The 14780-nt window shown below is 45.0% G+C and overlaps 1 protein-coding gene across 3 annotated transcripts in view; it reads left to right on the top strand.

Moving 5' to 3' along the window:
* plxnb2b (plexin b2b) overlaps window positions 1-14780 on the top strand; it is a 112576-nt gene that overhangs the window by 18913 nt on the left and 78883 nt on the right. For 2 of the 3 annotated variants that reach the window (XM_069695277.1, XM_069695278.1), the window contains one exon: window positions 5483-5669. The exons of the other annotated variant lie outside the window; for it this stretch is intronic. The gene's annotated coding sequence lies outside the window, so the exon portion shown is untranslated. The remainder of the gene's footprint in view (window positions 1-5482; window positions 5670-14780) is intronic. 3 annotated transcript variants of the gene reach the window in all.

The raw sequence follows: 14780 nt of genomic DNA, 5'->3' as shown, positions 1-14780 counted from the left end.
GCTTGCTGCCTTTCCTGTGCGGGCTGATTACGCTGTCTAGTTAATGCACCCTCCTCGGATACAAATGGAGGGTGGTTATTGCATCGGGAGAGACAGTCAGCCTGTCAAAATCGCCCTCTCAAACAGACGAGAGAGAGATAAAGAGAGATGGAAAAGAGTGAGAGAGAATATATTCTGGAGAGCCAATTTCACCGAGGGGATAGAAGCGTGGTAGTGCAATTATGAAATATAGCTTTCTGTTTCAATAATGACCTTTTCTCCACAGGCTATATATAGGCCAGTGCAAATGACTTAGAGAATGGTCCTCAATGTCCTATAGATGATGACCTATGGATTCCTACGGAGAGCACATACAGTTTCCGCTGAAAGATTGTGTCTTGCTGGCACTATGTTGAGGAAGAATGGTGGAAATGACAGCTGAGGACACTGGAGAAAGCAGTCTAAAGCACTACAGCGCTCCCCTTTCCAAGTTATCGTCCTTGTGCTTCTGCTAGTCACTTCCAGTTTCCTATACTTGGTATGTATGTGTGGGAGTGCACGCCTATGTGTTTCTGCTGGAATTCAGAAGTAAACAGGGCACACTCAAAAGGGCTGCTTTCCTTTACCATAATTAATCACCAGAGGATCACATGATTGTAACAGGCTGAGATTAATTTTCGTACAAGAAAAATTAAATCCCCCTCAGCACAACTTTTTTTTTTTGCTGGAAGTCACACATGAAAGCCCAGAGAAACATGGCTTCAGCACTGCTGCCAGTTGTGCTGAAACACCCACACCGGCTGCAGCGCTGCTTACTATGCATCTGTCTGGGTAGATACTTGAACCAGCTGCTCCCCCAGCAGTGGAACCAAAGTTGGGGAGAAACAAAAAAATGGGGTCACGAACCGAAGAACTCCTGTCTGACCTGCTAATATAAGAAACAGACTCCGGTGGAATGCTGAGCAGCCAGAGATATGAGAACATGTTTGAGTTAAAAGCATTTACAGGCACCTGAAATATTTATGCTTAACCACTCAACAGCAACGGTTACACATTGCACATATGAATTAGCATGTTTACATCCACATTAGCACATGTCTGAGCAAGGAGTCATTACCTGTCTTGGAGTCTGTTTTGTTCCCAGCTGAAGTACTTCTATATAGGTGGTGCAGTGGTTAGCACTGTCACCTCACAGCAAAAAAGGTTCCGGGTTCGAATCCGGTCCTGGGCCTTTCTGTGCGGAGTTTGCATGTTCTCCCTGTGCTTGCGTGGGTTCTCTCCGGGTTCTCCGGCTTCCTCCCATCATCCAAAAACATGCACCTCAGGTCAGGTTACCTGGTGCCGCGCTAGTGGCAGCCTGCTGCAGCATCTCCCCCCTGAGAGCCCCCCTGCTGCAGTGAAGAAATTTCCCCTCGGGGATTAATAAAGTGTATAAAATAAAAAATAAATAAATATATAGTCCTCCTATAGTGTTGGTAAAGCTTATTGTATCTCTCTTTTGCATTTACACACACACGAACTCTGGGGCTGGACTGTATCCCATCAAATTTATATTAGGGCTGCAACAGGTAATTTATCTGTTGATTTTTTTTTTTTTTTTTAATTAATCAAGTTATTGCTCTCATGGATAAGCCTATTGTCTCTGTCCTTACTCGGAAATCTTCTACTTTAGCATGCTGATGGTATCAGGTTGGATTCTGGTATTGTCTCATGGCATTCTAGGTGTTTTTTTTTTTTTTAAGTCAGTCTGCAAATCAGAAAATGAACTGTCTATCAAATTTTAATGACATCACACAACTCTTGGATCACCACAAATTTTTTATCATTAAACATTTACTATGTTTATAATATGTTTATAAGTGCATATTTTTAATTTTGTTGTTGTCTTACTTCTGATAAGATTTTGTTTTACAGTTCAACTCTGGTCTTCAGTACTGGACTATGAATTTCTTAGTTTTAGCTTGGATTTAGAGAATTTTAATCCCCCCCCCCTCCCACACCACCACCACCACCACCCCTGTGTTGCCAGTGTACACCCATGTCTCTCTTATTATCATGATTGCCTCCAAAAGGTGGTAGGACGCCGAGTGTATTCACCCTGCCAGACAGCTTCATAAAGCGTCTCCTGATGGTCCCCAGTGGGGCCCTCATCAGTAGCAGAGAGCAGCGAAGCGCCTCTGGACTTTTCCTCTCTGAAGTGACAATCGTTCTGCCTGCCGACAGAGGGGGAAAAGAGAGCAGGGCTGGTAGAAAAACAAGATGGCCACCGAGCAATTGCATCCGTTGAATGCCTCATAGGGAGGTCATCCAGGAAGTAATGAGGTGAAACGCCGCAGTCAAGCGGTAACTGTCAATCAGTTTGGACATTGTTGGGTTATAATGAGTGCCTGTTGTGTGTAAGCACCGGCATAACTTGGCTGCTCCGTTGAATGTAGACCACCTTTAGCCTCTTCCAACATCGGCCTCTCATCCCGTAAACTCTTTCATCCTTCATTCTGTTTTCCTCCTCATTGACAACACGGCAAGTAATGCTACCCATGGACCATTTCCCGAGCATGGGCTAATCCAACATCTGTCTTGCTCACGTCTCTTGCTTTGGCATTAAAACATGCACTCCCTCCCCCCAAGCTTCTCTCCATCTTCCACCCCCCTCCGGTATAGCCGTCACAGCCGCTGAACGATTTCCTCTCACTGGGAGGCTCCTCCGAGTCACTGTGGCAGTGTCAAACGAGGCTCCTATTTAAGCTCATTAAATGTTTCCAAGAGAATAGGAAATCAATGGTGCATACCGTTGCGCGAGAACTTTTCTCTTAATTTAATTTCCCCTCCTCCTTATCTGTTTGCACATTTCTCTTTCTTTTTAACCTATCATTCATGCTTGTTCTCCCCAGTTTGTTGTTCTCCTTTAAGTGGTGGAAGTGGAGACAGAGGTAGGGGGTGGGTGGCTGGGTTTGGGAGGGGTGGGGGGGGCAGAAACGGTTGCCTTCAAAAACTATTTCGGACTCCTATTTGTGACAGGCACCATAGTGCGAGGCTGTCCAGACTGCACATTGTTGTTCAGCACTCACCACACGGAGCACAATCGACTTGAAAGTTTTGTGAACACTGACCTCAGCTCTGGAGTTTGAGCTTTTGTTTCAGGCCACGCTGTTCAGGGAACAGGTTTCAACCAGAACAGAATGTAGCAGTGAAAATATGGAGGGGGGGGGGAGTGTAGCAAGGTGATGTTTTGGATTGAGATGACCCCAGATTGAAAATACCTCTTGCTTTCCTTCCCATGTTGACTTGCATTCATCATCTCCTATTTTGTCCCTCTCTGGCTTTTGTTCGTCGGAGGATTTTGTTAGATCAAGGCTAGTGAGTGTGTGTGTGTGCACATGCTTGTGAATCCTTGTGAGCACATGTCTGGCAGGGCTTTATGCTGTTTGAAACTCTGCCTGGGGGCTGGGCCCACACCTTCTCTGGAGCTCCTGTAATTGCTCTTTTGGGGCCTTGTCTCTGGCTCTGAGCCCGTCTCCATCACTCTCACTCTGTCTCTCTCCCTCACTCTTTGGCCTTCTCCCTTCTTTTTTTTTTGCCCTCACTCCATCTCTTCTCTCCCCGCATGGCTCATTATGGCTGATCCCCACCTGCCCAATCTGGGACTTCTCTTTACGCACACACACACACATGCATATTGAGCCACTCAGCAGTTTTCAGAGCTGACTGTCGCATGGATGGTTTGTGTGCTATCTGCTATAAAACAGCTTTGCTAATTCTGTTTGGCCAAGAAATGGAAACAATAGTGCTGTCACATTTTTTTCCCTCCTGCTAGTGCAAACAGACAGTTTCTCATCGCTGTCATGGCTGTCAGGGCACCATTTTTCATCAAACCCCGGCCCTTCAACCCCAACTCCTGCCTTTGTACACACCAGCCTTCGACATAGGCTCTTCGCAACAGGCCTGGTCCTTTCCATTTCCATTCCAGCCCTCCCTCCAGCGTGTCACCCAGCAGCCCCATGATGCCTGTTCCCAGCCCAGGGGGCTTACTCTGAAGGATAATGGATGTGGCCAGTTGCAGCTGCTCAGCAGCAGGGCACTATCATAGGAGTTATCTAAGGGCCTGAGAGTGGCCTGTGATGAATGGCCGGGAGCTGTGCGTCTCCACCGATCAATAAGCCACTAGCACCCAGATGAGCTAGATGCCCCTGTGCTCTCTACTCCCACCCTTCCACACATATATCTCCCTGTCATAATCTCCCACTATGTTTGTGAACTTTTCCCTCCAATTCATGGTCTGAATTGGGCCATTGATCTTTTATCCTTGGCTTGTTTTAAATAAAGGGCCAGTATCTCCTCTCCACCCAAGCATGCAAGCTTTCTGACAGCAGTTATTGCTACACTGGCGGCAAAGCTCACAAACATTACTTTAGCCTGATCGAAGGCCTGTAATCGGAGAGGGAGAGCAGAGAAAATGAGGGAGAGTGCGTATGAAGCTGCCCCACCCCCCTCCGCCTACACACACACACACACACACACACACACACACACACACACACACACACACACACACACACACACACACACACACACACCACCACCCCACTCTGGAGCACCGCTGAGGTTTCCATCGCAAGGCTGATGCAAGCAGAAGTCCCTTGTGGATGCACACACTTCAGACAAACACGTACACATACACCAAACAGGCTTGCTGTCAAGGCTCATTGAGCGTAACCTGTCCCAGAGCACCTCAAGCAGCCCCACCCAAGCTGAATTGAAATGGGATGTTTTTGCCTTTGTCTCAGTGTTGTGCACACATGTACGTGAGGTCTCTCAAGACCACCAAAGTGTGTAAATCTGTATTTGTGCTGCAGAACAACAGGTGTGTCATAGCAACTGTATGTGTTGGTTTTTGATCTGTATTTTTTTCTTCTTCTTCGCTCTGCGCTCTGCCTGTGAGGGATTTGCAATGAAAAGAGCCAAATGGAAATATCTCCCTCTCTCTCTCTCTCTCCTTCTCATCTCCCGGGAGTTCCAGTAGTCTGTATCTTCCTCTCTCTTCATTCTCATCTCTCTTTTCTCCTCCCACTTTGCTCCTCTGCTCTCCCCCTCTAGCTCTGATCTCCCCCCTCTGATCTGCTGTTGTCTCTGTCACAAAAAACAGATTCTCAGCTTGGTAATTGCATGTCTGCTGGCCACCACACCTGTTGCTGTCATTGCAGCAGTGTGGGAGAGAGGCACGAGCTCTGCCCTCTGGCCTCTATGGCTCTCACCCCCTCTACCACCACCTTTGCTGCGGGTGTAACCCCACAGGGATGTGGGGGTGTGATTGGACCAGTGTGTACCTGTGTGGTATAGAGTGCTCTCCCAGTTGATTGTGTTTATCTGTAACCTTGAGCTTCACCTCTAGCGTGTGTATCTGTGCAAATGAATGTGTGTGTCTTCTCAAACCTGGCCAGTGCTGACAGTTTACTCTCTCACCCCCTAATCCTCTCCACCTCCTTTCCTCTCTCCCCTTATCCAGAGCCCAGGCCCTTAATGAAGCTGGGGGTCAGCGGCAGTGTGCGGCTAATTGGCCAAGTTCGCCCGGGGCTCCGGCTGCCTGTGATTGAAGTGTCCAGCAAGCGCCCACTGTGCAGCCATTGCTGCACCCCACTCTGTTACACTCCAACAGCCAAGACGCTCACTGCACCCCTGTCGGCTTTTCCCTAGTGAGTAACACCTGAGGTCATTTTATTTTCACTTACACTCCCAGTGTTTAGTCCAGTTCTCTCTGTTCTTGTGCTATTTTTGCCCCGATGAAGACTCCTCGGGCTCTGGCTGTTTTCTGGATCACCAGTCCTGCCACGTTATGCAATGTTTTCTACAATGTTCTTACAAACATTTATATTTTGTGCCTAATTTTTATAAGCTCCTGTGTCTCCTCTTTATCTGTCTTTTTTTTTTTTTTTTTTTATTGCTCGACTTTCATTCCCACACTTGTTCCCAGCATTTTCTCACTTTCCTTGGCTTGAGCCACCCTCACACTCTTTGTCCTCACTTGCCACACTGGGATTTGGGCAATTACCATGGTCCCCCATTGACCAGCAGTCAGAAATAAAAACAACTTCCAGAGCCCATTTCTCTCACGATGGGCCCAACAGTCCCGGCTCTGGCCAAGCTGCATCACACTGTTCTGAGTTAGCAGGAGGTGTGGGGGTGTCTCTAATTAGTCGAGCCTCCTCTTTTTACTCGTTAAGGCAGTCCTGACTCCTATTGTTTAGCTGTCTGTACAAGAGCAGAGGTAGAGGAGTGGTAGTGAGCTCTGGGGGAAGGACAGATAGGGTGTACAGAGCAGAGGGAAGGCAGCGAGGCAGTAGCTCTGCTACCTAGCAGATAGTTGACCATTTCACCTGGGAGTCACGCAGGCAATGCTCAGCCTCAAAGTGCCACAGTACACCATTGAAAACACTTTTTGTTATTGTGTTCACAGAAGTGGAACATTTCTGGCCAGTAAATGGTCAACACCGTGTGTTTATGCGTCTGGACACAATAGTCCAATTATAATTCAAAATTGGGATAAATTATATTCTGTCAAACCTTTATTTGCACACGAGTAGGTTCCTACACTTGTTTATTTTGGAATGCAAGTGATTAAATCTGCTCATTAAATAACCATCCCCAGTAATTAACTGCTGCTATAATACTTTTATGTGGACAGTTGTAAAAAACTTACTTGTGTTCACATTTCATTTAAGGGTGGAAAAACTACAGTCATCAAGTTTCGCTCAGTCGATGAGATGAATGAAAAAGATCAATATTAACATGTAGCTGCACATGGTATATTTAGGTTTATCCACTGTTCATAATTTCTTCTTCAGTTGTTTCTGTAGTTGAGTTTAGGTCCCAAATTTTCCACAAAGCCGCAGGACTTGCCGGTTTCTTTGGGTGCTACACTTGCCCATCTGTGAAGTGCTTAGCTTGACAGATGACTCCCTTTCTTGCTCATATTCTATATAATCAGCTGTTTGCTCAGGTCATAGCTCTTGTGCTCCACTTTCCATCACATTTCCTCCAGTGCTGCATGCCTGCCAGCCTGCCCGCTGGTGTTAAAGATAAACAAAATATGGCTCATTTGAAATGTAGGCTACCCCAGGTGGTTGTTCTGGCTGTGCTGAATTAATAGAACTTGGGTGGAGAGATGCCTTCGCTCCAAGTACTGAAGCTACATTTGTGACCCAAAATACAGCACATTAAACATTCACACTTCTTATTTCTGGAGTTTTCACTGTTTTTATCCCTTTGTTGTTCACACACTTCATCTCACATCCCAGAAGATGGTGTAAATGTCATGGTAATGACATGCTTTTTGGTATCCATGCAGATTAGGAGGTGTCAATCATTTCTCCCATGAGGCTTTGCCTTGTCACAACCCCAGAGCAAAGAAATACTTGGGGATGAATGAATTAGAATGCAACAGAACAAACAAATCTCTTGTTCTTTGTTGTCCTTTTTAGCACTGGTGATGGTGGGGTCTGTCGTTTTCTTTTCCCTTGTACAACACTGACCTTTTGTTCTAATGCATTACTTTTCGATACTTTGAACGTTAATCAGTTTTGCACATTTATTCTTGAGTGACATCCTATTTAATTGATAAATGTGTCTCTTTGATCTATATAGCAAAAATAGATAAAGAAGACTACCACTACCATGTAATGCTTAATATTTCAAAGAAGCTCATAGAAAATATTGTTTTTAAAAAAGGCTGCACGTTTGTTTAGAATATTGCTAATGGCGATACCCAAACTCTGGTACTTTTGAAGTTGGTTCAGGTTAATCAAGTGAGGAGAAAGCTGTCCAACATCAAAAGTCCTCTCTATGATATTCAGAATTTAACTATGCACCCCCAGAAATGAGAGTGAATAATTCATTTGTCATGCTAAATCAAAGTGATGATCCTGACTTTAATGCCTGTGATCTACTGAAACTCTGAAATTGTCACCGTGGTATGTGAGATGACAATGTGTCATGTAATCTGGAGCCCACTGCTGTGGTAAGGTCATGCCGGGAAAAATAAGTGTTAGAAAAGTGAACGGTCCTGCTGTGTTTTTGTTTTTGTTTCTCATCTCACAGATTGTTCCCGTTTAGTTTTTTCCGCGGTGATAAAATATATAATTCAGTTCCAGGCTTTAAAAATGCATCATCCCCAATGCAAGGTAATACAGTGCCTTTGTATACTTACTCCTTCACAGTGTATAAAAAAGGTTGAAAATGCTGCTACTCCCTAAAGATATACCTGCTTGATGATAAACTTAATCACGACTGGTCAACACAGCCATGAGGCCCTCGTCATCCGCCTAAGTTTGGCTTTGCTCATCGAGCGCAGCAAATGTCACGTCCTTGCGGTACCAAAATAATATAAAACACCTTGTTCCTGACTCATCACCTCTGCCCTTCCTCCTGCAAGCTCCCCCAACTCCAACATGGTACTGCAGCCCTCCAGTTTTTCATCGCCCCCTGTGTATATCCAAGCTGTCGAGGCTGACTGGGCTGAACGTTCTCTTGCCAGGGCACAGTTGGAACAGATCCGGCCTCCGGGCCACATATACTGCTCCACTCCAGCCCCTGCAAACAAGGCCTGCCCTGTGCAGCTGTCATCTAAATGCTAAGCGCTTTGGATGGTCACGGCATATTCCTTTTGCACATACTTCCTCGTCTATTTATTTATTTATTTTGAGACTGCTTGTCTTTCTGGAACATGATAGCTTTACATGCTTTATAGCCTGCTGAACATGAGCCTCTGTTTGAGTTCATTTTGTGAATCATTAAGTTAGCTCTGACTTGTCAATAGAGAAAGAGTCTTTGTTCATCAACAAGGTGTACAATTGCAGAAATCAGACCGGATGATGGAGATGTTCTTTGTTTCATTTTTTTTTTTATTTTTATTTTTTTTTTTTTTTAGGTTTAAGGGCTTTTACTCAGAAGTATGTTTTTAAAAAAAAAAAAATTTAAGCAACCTAGTGTTGTAATGTTTATCTTTCTGTTGATTGTACAAGACCTGTCTGCTGAGTTAATCGCCCCATCTGCACCCTGGGGGGCTGAGAAATGTGGCCATCAGGCTTTATGGGAACATAAGCTGAACAGCCAAGCCCACTTCAAGGGGAGGCACGTTGAGAGACAGATTCCAGACGAGCCTCTCAAACAGCTTCATGTCAAATCCACAGACATACAAATCTCCACAATGATCTGCCAAGTTTCTGCAGAATTCACTGGAGCAAGAATAGCAGAATTTCACACCCCCGCCCTGAGCCCCCGCTCCCCTCCTCTCAGCCATCACTGGACGCCGCTTGGCAGCACAGGGTGATGGGAAACATCTGTGAAAGTCAGTGTGTGTGCATGGTTGAAAACATTCACCAGATAAGGAATTTGGTTTTTAATGAGTTTTCTTTTTTTATTAGCATTTTTGGAGGCATTTTACATGAGAGCAGATGAGTCAATTATTCTTACATAGAACTCGCAGTGGAATGAATGAAATATGAATGCAGATATAACATGTAAACTGTTCCAGTGGTGAAAAGGCTCCAGGGCTGATGTTTTAGTGATCCTGCAGGCTCATTGGCAGATAACGAGCAGGAACAAGTGGGGAAAAGAAGAGATGATAATGCACTTCCTTTGCAGCTAAATTACTTCCTGTGACTGACAAAAAGGAAATAAAGGCAGCCCCCTATTGGTTTAATTTTCCTATTTTTGACTCAGTTTGCTTTGCACTAACTATGTTGTGTTTGCTTACTGACTAGCATATTGTCAGGAAAAGAATTTATGAGAGAGTGATTCAGCAGGTCCTCTGGATGCTCCTGTGCAGCTGCCAGGGATGTGACTACTCAGTCACTGAAGTCTCTTTTATTTGGGTGTGCAATATAAATAATGAAATGGAGCCCGTAATTGGTGGTTCTTGGTAATTAGGACCAAGCTGTCAGCTAGCGGAGTTGCCGCAGTCTGATGGCGCTGCTGCGAGGGCCCTAATTACTATTATCTATGGGGGTTGTTGACACAACAATAATCCTATTCTTAACCAAGAGTGTGGGGTTTATGCACACTGTCCACATTTTAAGAGGTTCAGTCACAATAATCCAGAGATGTAAATCTTCAAATATTTGTGTTAATGTCTGTCAAGTGGCTAAAATCAAACCCCTGCTGTAAATGGAAAGGGATGCCCGTGTCCTTGAATTTTCTGCCCGGTGACCATGTGAAGAGCCTGTCCATATTTTCATTAGTCAAACAGTTTGACTTTTTCCCTGCAAGCAGTGTGACGCCCAACCATAAACAGCATTATCAACCATCTCAGCAGGTTTTCTAATACCCCTGTAATCCTGTCATTTCATTCATGGATACCGCCGGGGTTATTCTGAGTTTGGAGCATATCTGCCCGCCTGTCTCTGCTCCTCTGTGTGAGAGATTGGATTCCCCTACTCCCCTCGTGTGCCGTCTTGCCCCCCCCCCCTCCTCACACACACACGCACACACACACAGATGCTGATGCCCAAGTGTTCGCTTATGTCTTGTCAGTTCCTCATAGTGTAAATGGGCTGGTCAGACCCAATGATATATAGGGTCGGAGGACAATGGCCCGGTATACCCAGTGTGGGAGATGATTCCTAGTTGCGGATTATGATTAGCCCTTGCTGAAGTGAAATTCTGTTCATCTAGCTCAAGACATACAAGCACATTCATTTCCTTCATGAGATAAAGAGAGTCAACGGCCTCAAAACCATGTGACCCAGGTGACATTTCCTTCTCCAGGTTGCATGCGAAGTAATGAACCTCGCGGAGACCTCCATGACTTAATGCAATAAGGTGTGGAGTGTGATTATTGGGTGAGTGTAGGAGAACGGTGAGGGGCACCAAAGGGTAGACAGAGTTGCTGTTTTCACAGATACAGTAACACCCAACACGCAAATTGCATTGTCTCTGAATTAAACATGTGGCACCTCATTGCTAGAGGCGTGATGGACATTCAAACATATTGCAAGGCAGAGAAAACGGCTTTTTAAGTAGGCTATTTATGGTGAGGATATTGTATTCATTTTATTATAATAAAACATCCATTACACTCTGAGTGAATGGCATGGGGAGGTGAGGCCGGCAGAGTGGAGCTCAATGTAATAACAACTGTGCGTCTGCTCTAAATGAGCCAAGGAAAAGTACAGGTTCCTGTAGATATTAGTTTCCTTTGTCGGGGTGCTCAGATATGGTGATATGCTTCGTGAGGAGTAATAAAGAAATATATCTGTTTTTATTGTGCCTTGGCGACAGAGTTATGTTTAGAGCCAGTATAAAGAGCTGGAACATGGCGGAAAATTATATTATGGCCCATTAGGTGGGGGCCCAAGCTAAGCGTCGCTAGCGGTAACCGAGGACTGGGGGTAATGGGGCCGCGGCGTATTGTCTGTGATCTGTTCTTTCACTTCTCTCTGATTGAATCGTCTACATCGCCGGCACTCCATCTCCTGGGGAACCGGAGTAGACAAGGTGATTTTGGCTGAAGACATCACTCTGTCAAAGCTGGGAGATAAGAGAATAGGGTGGGGGAATTGGAAGGGGTGCGTTCTTAAATGTAAAGGAAAGGCGACGTGCAGGAATTATTGCTGATAGTGTAGAACGAACTGATCCCAAGTTGTATGGGCGTTTCATTTCGGAATTGAAATCACCTTGTTTTTCTTTGGCTCTCATGGTAAAACAACAGTAAACACGGTTTGCTTTAGTTAGAGGAAGATATGTTTGCTGTCCAGTCTGCCCTCGTGGGTTTAGAAACCAGCTTATGCTGCAGCACACCTTTAATCACTTTATGCCCTCAAGGTTCTTAGTCTCCTGACCTAGTATCTCTGTCTCTCTGGTCAGGTTCTCTACAGAGCTGACCCTCTACTGGCAGGGCTTTCCCATGTGGTTATCAGTGGGAAGGGTTGGAATAATTTTTAGGTGCTGTTCCATCTGGCAGAACCTTTAACTTGGCGTTCCCTGTGGGCATAGTCCAGCCTGACATACTGTAAGGGAGGGTCTGCATCAGAGTAGGAGCCATAAATTAGCATAGCTGGCATCTCGAGAGTCTCCTGCGAGAGGTTTATCTTCACTCAGAGCCCTCCAGTAAACTCAGCTTCACCTCTATCCCATGTTAAGCTACACCTTTCCAATTGTGTGTTGAATAGGCGAGGCATTGTGTTGAGTGGCATAGTTTATCTGTCGTCCTGCGCAGCCAGTATGGGGGCTCGGGAAGTAATGTGAACCAAACAGGCGAAGAATTCCAGGCATCCTGAATGGAACCAGATGTGTGTTTTCACTCAGGCTCACAATGTGGGCTCTTGATGATTTTTACTTGCACGTAGGACACAAAGACATGCTTGACTCTGCTTCTGGTTACATACTCACGCGCATACATACGATCACAAAAGGCCTGCAGGGTAGCCTGGCTTTTATAACAACAACATGATATGATAAGAAACGCGATAAGCCAGAAATGACCACTACCGGCTTGTTTATGATTGCATAGCGTGCTGGCCCAGCAGCCCTCTTCCTAGTCACATACCATTCAGACTGTGTTGCTTGTACATGTGGGTCTGTCTGGACCCTAAACTGAACAACACACATGTCCATCAGCATTTTAAGACAATTTGCCACATTTGAGCTGTCAGATCTTTTCATGCAAGCTTGCTTTTTTTTCATTTTGTGTTCATTTTGACAGCATAAGTGGAAAGTAGTTAATTGAAACCCCAGAATGCTGCAAAACGTGTACAACACAAAGTACTACCGCTAACTTGAGAAGAAGTGTGGAAACTGTTCTGCTTGAAGGATATAACTTATTTTTAGTGCTCCATAAATCACAAGCTGTTCAACTAAAGGGTTGGAGTCTGTAGTGAGCCGTGCTAAGCCAAGATTTCTGGAACTGGAACAACTAAGTTAAGTAATAATAATTAGTAATGTAATTAATTATACCCTTACCTTCTGCTATAATATGTCCATTGCTTAGCACATGAATGAACAGAAATAGAGAAAGTATTTAAATGTCAGGTTGCCCTGCGACAACAATTTTTTTTTGTTGTTGTTGCCATTTTCACTATTGAACACATTGTGAGTGTTGTAAAATGTGTAACACCACCAGCTGGTTTTTGGCATTGCACCCACATTGCGTAAGTGTTGACCCCAAGGCAGTGGCTAAAGCACTTAGATGGTTCCGCCAGCAACACACAAAGGCTTTTCAAATTTATTCCTCGTCCAAAGACTTGTTTCTCCTTCTTCTTGGCTCCACTATACCATCAAAGGAAGTGGTGTTCATTGGCTGGGGTATTTTCTAGCAGGAATGTGCGGATAAGTGTGTGTGTGCTTGTTGCCTGAACATGTAGGCCCGTATCAGCCATCATCACAGGAAATGACCAGCCGTTTGCTTTGAAGTCCCAGCAGAGTTTTTCATTATTTCTACTATCTCCGGAGACACGAGGCGACAGACCCGCCCCCCTCCTCTTACAGACCCGTTCTACACTCACCCTCCGCTGCTCCCCACTCAGAGCTGTGCCACCAAATGCCCGTTAGAATGCAGAACAAGCATCTATTAGCATAGAGAATGGGAGTGCTGGTCGCCACAGGGCACAAACCCCACCACTACCCCCTCACTCCTACACACCATACTTGCCTGAAAAGGCTGAGAGGGCACGTGTAATTGCATTTTCTTCTCCCTGTGCAGAAACTCAATGCACGATATGGGAAATTTGAAGATTCCCCAACCTTGGCCCATCCTTCCACTTCTTCTTCCTCAGTTATTCCCACTTGCCTCACTGCACACCTCCACTCCTGTGAAACCTCCACGTCCTCTCCTTACGCTTGTAGCATGTTGAAATGTGTGGCGTGTGGAGATGGAATTAATTGGATCCAAGTGTGGAAGTGTTCAGCCCCCCGTGGTGTGCTGCTGTGTGAGGTAGGATTGGCACACACTCGCCAGAACTTGCTGCAAGACTAAAGAGTTGCTCTGCTGCCAGTCTGTGCCAATCTGGAGCCTCGCTTCCTACACACACTCTTACATGGAATCAAATCTTTTTTGCACATACACGCTATACCATACACCAATCTCCCACACGTACCGACAAAACGACAACCGACTCTTCTCCAGCGGTTCATACAATATATATGTACAACATTCAGAGCAGGGAGGGAGATGTGTTGTTTATCTGCCAGTGGGGCGCATGCCAAGGCAGCATGCCTGGGATGGGTGTGGCTCAAATCTAGGTTAGGAAATCCCTTGTCGAGGTTATTACATGCAGAAATGCTAATAAAGCTTTTGCTCCAGTAATGGCATTACCAATTGGAAACAGTAACCCACATGTTCTAAGTGAGCACCACAATTTGCAGTGACAAAATCCAAATGACTAAATATCCAGTATAATAATGCCTCTACAATCTGGATCATGTGTATGTTAATGCCGGCTTTCATGAGAAACCAAAGCAGGGACTGTGTGCTTTAATCTATTTGTATTGAGTAACTTTATCTTAAAGCTGTTTGGTAAGACCTGTCCCAACATAGTACTTGTGTATTAAATCTGTTATGCAAAACTCCCTTTCATTCAGCAATATATTGTCACTTCTTAGTGCATCAGTGTTTTATGTTGTGTTAACAAAAGCAGCCATAAGAGGATGAAAGATTCAGGGTCTAAAGCACTGACCATGAACCTTTTAAGTCTCCGGTTTGGGTCCAACGGGGGTATTTTTATTGCATGTTATTCCCCGTCTCTTTACCCTCATTTTCTGTAACCTCTTTACTTTCAACCATCTAATAAAGACATTACAATAGGGTTGAGAGA

The sequence above is a fragment of the Brachyistius frenatus genome, unplaced genomic scaffold (genome assembly GCF_029030835.1).
Source record: "Brachyistius frenatus isolate BFR_SWC_R1_liver_20210118 unplaced genomic scaffold, ASM2903083v1 Contig_19, whole genome shotgun sequence".
NCBI lineage: Eukaryota > Metazoa > Chordata > Actinopteri > Embiotocidae > Brachyistius > Brachyistius frenatus.
The sequence above is the reverse complement of the archived record's forward strand: the minus strand, read 5'-3'. Positions and strand labels throughout refer to the sequence as shown.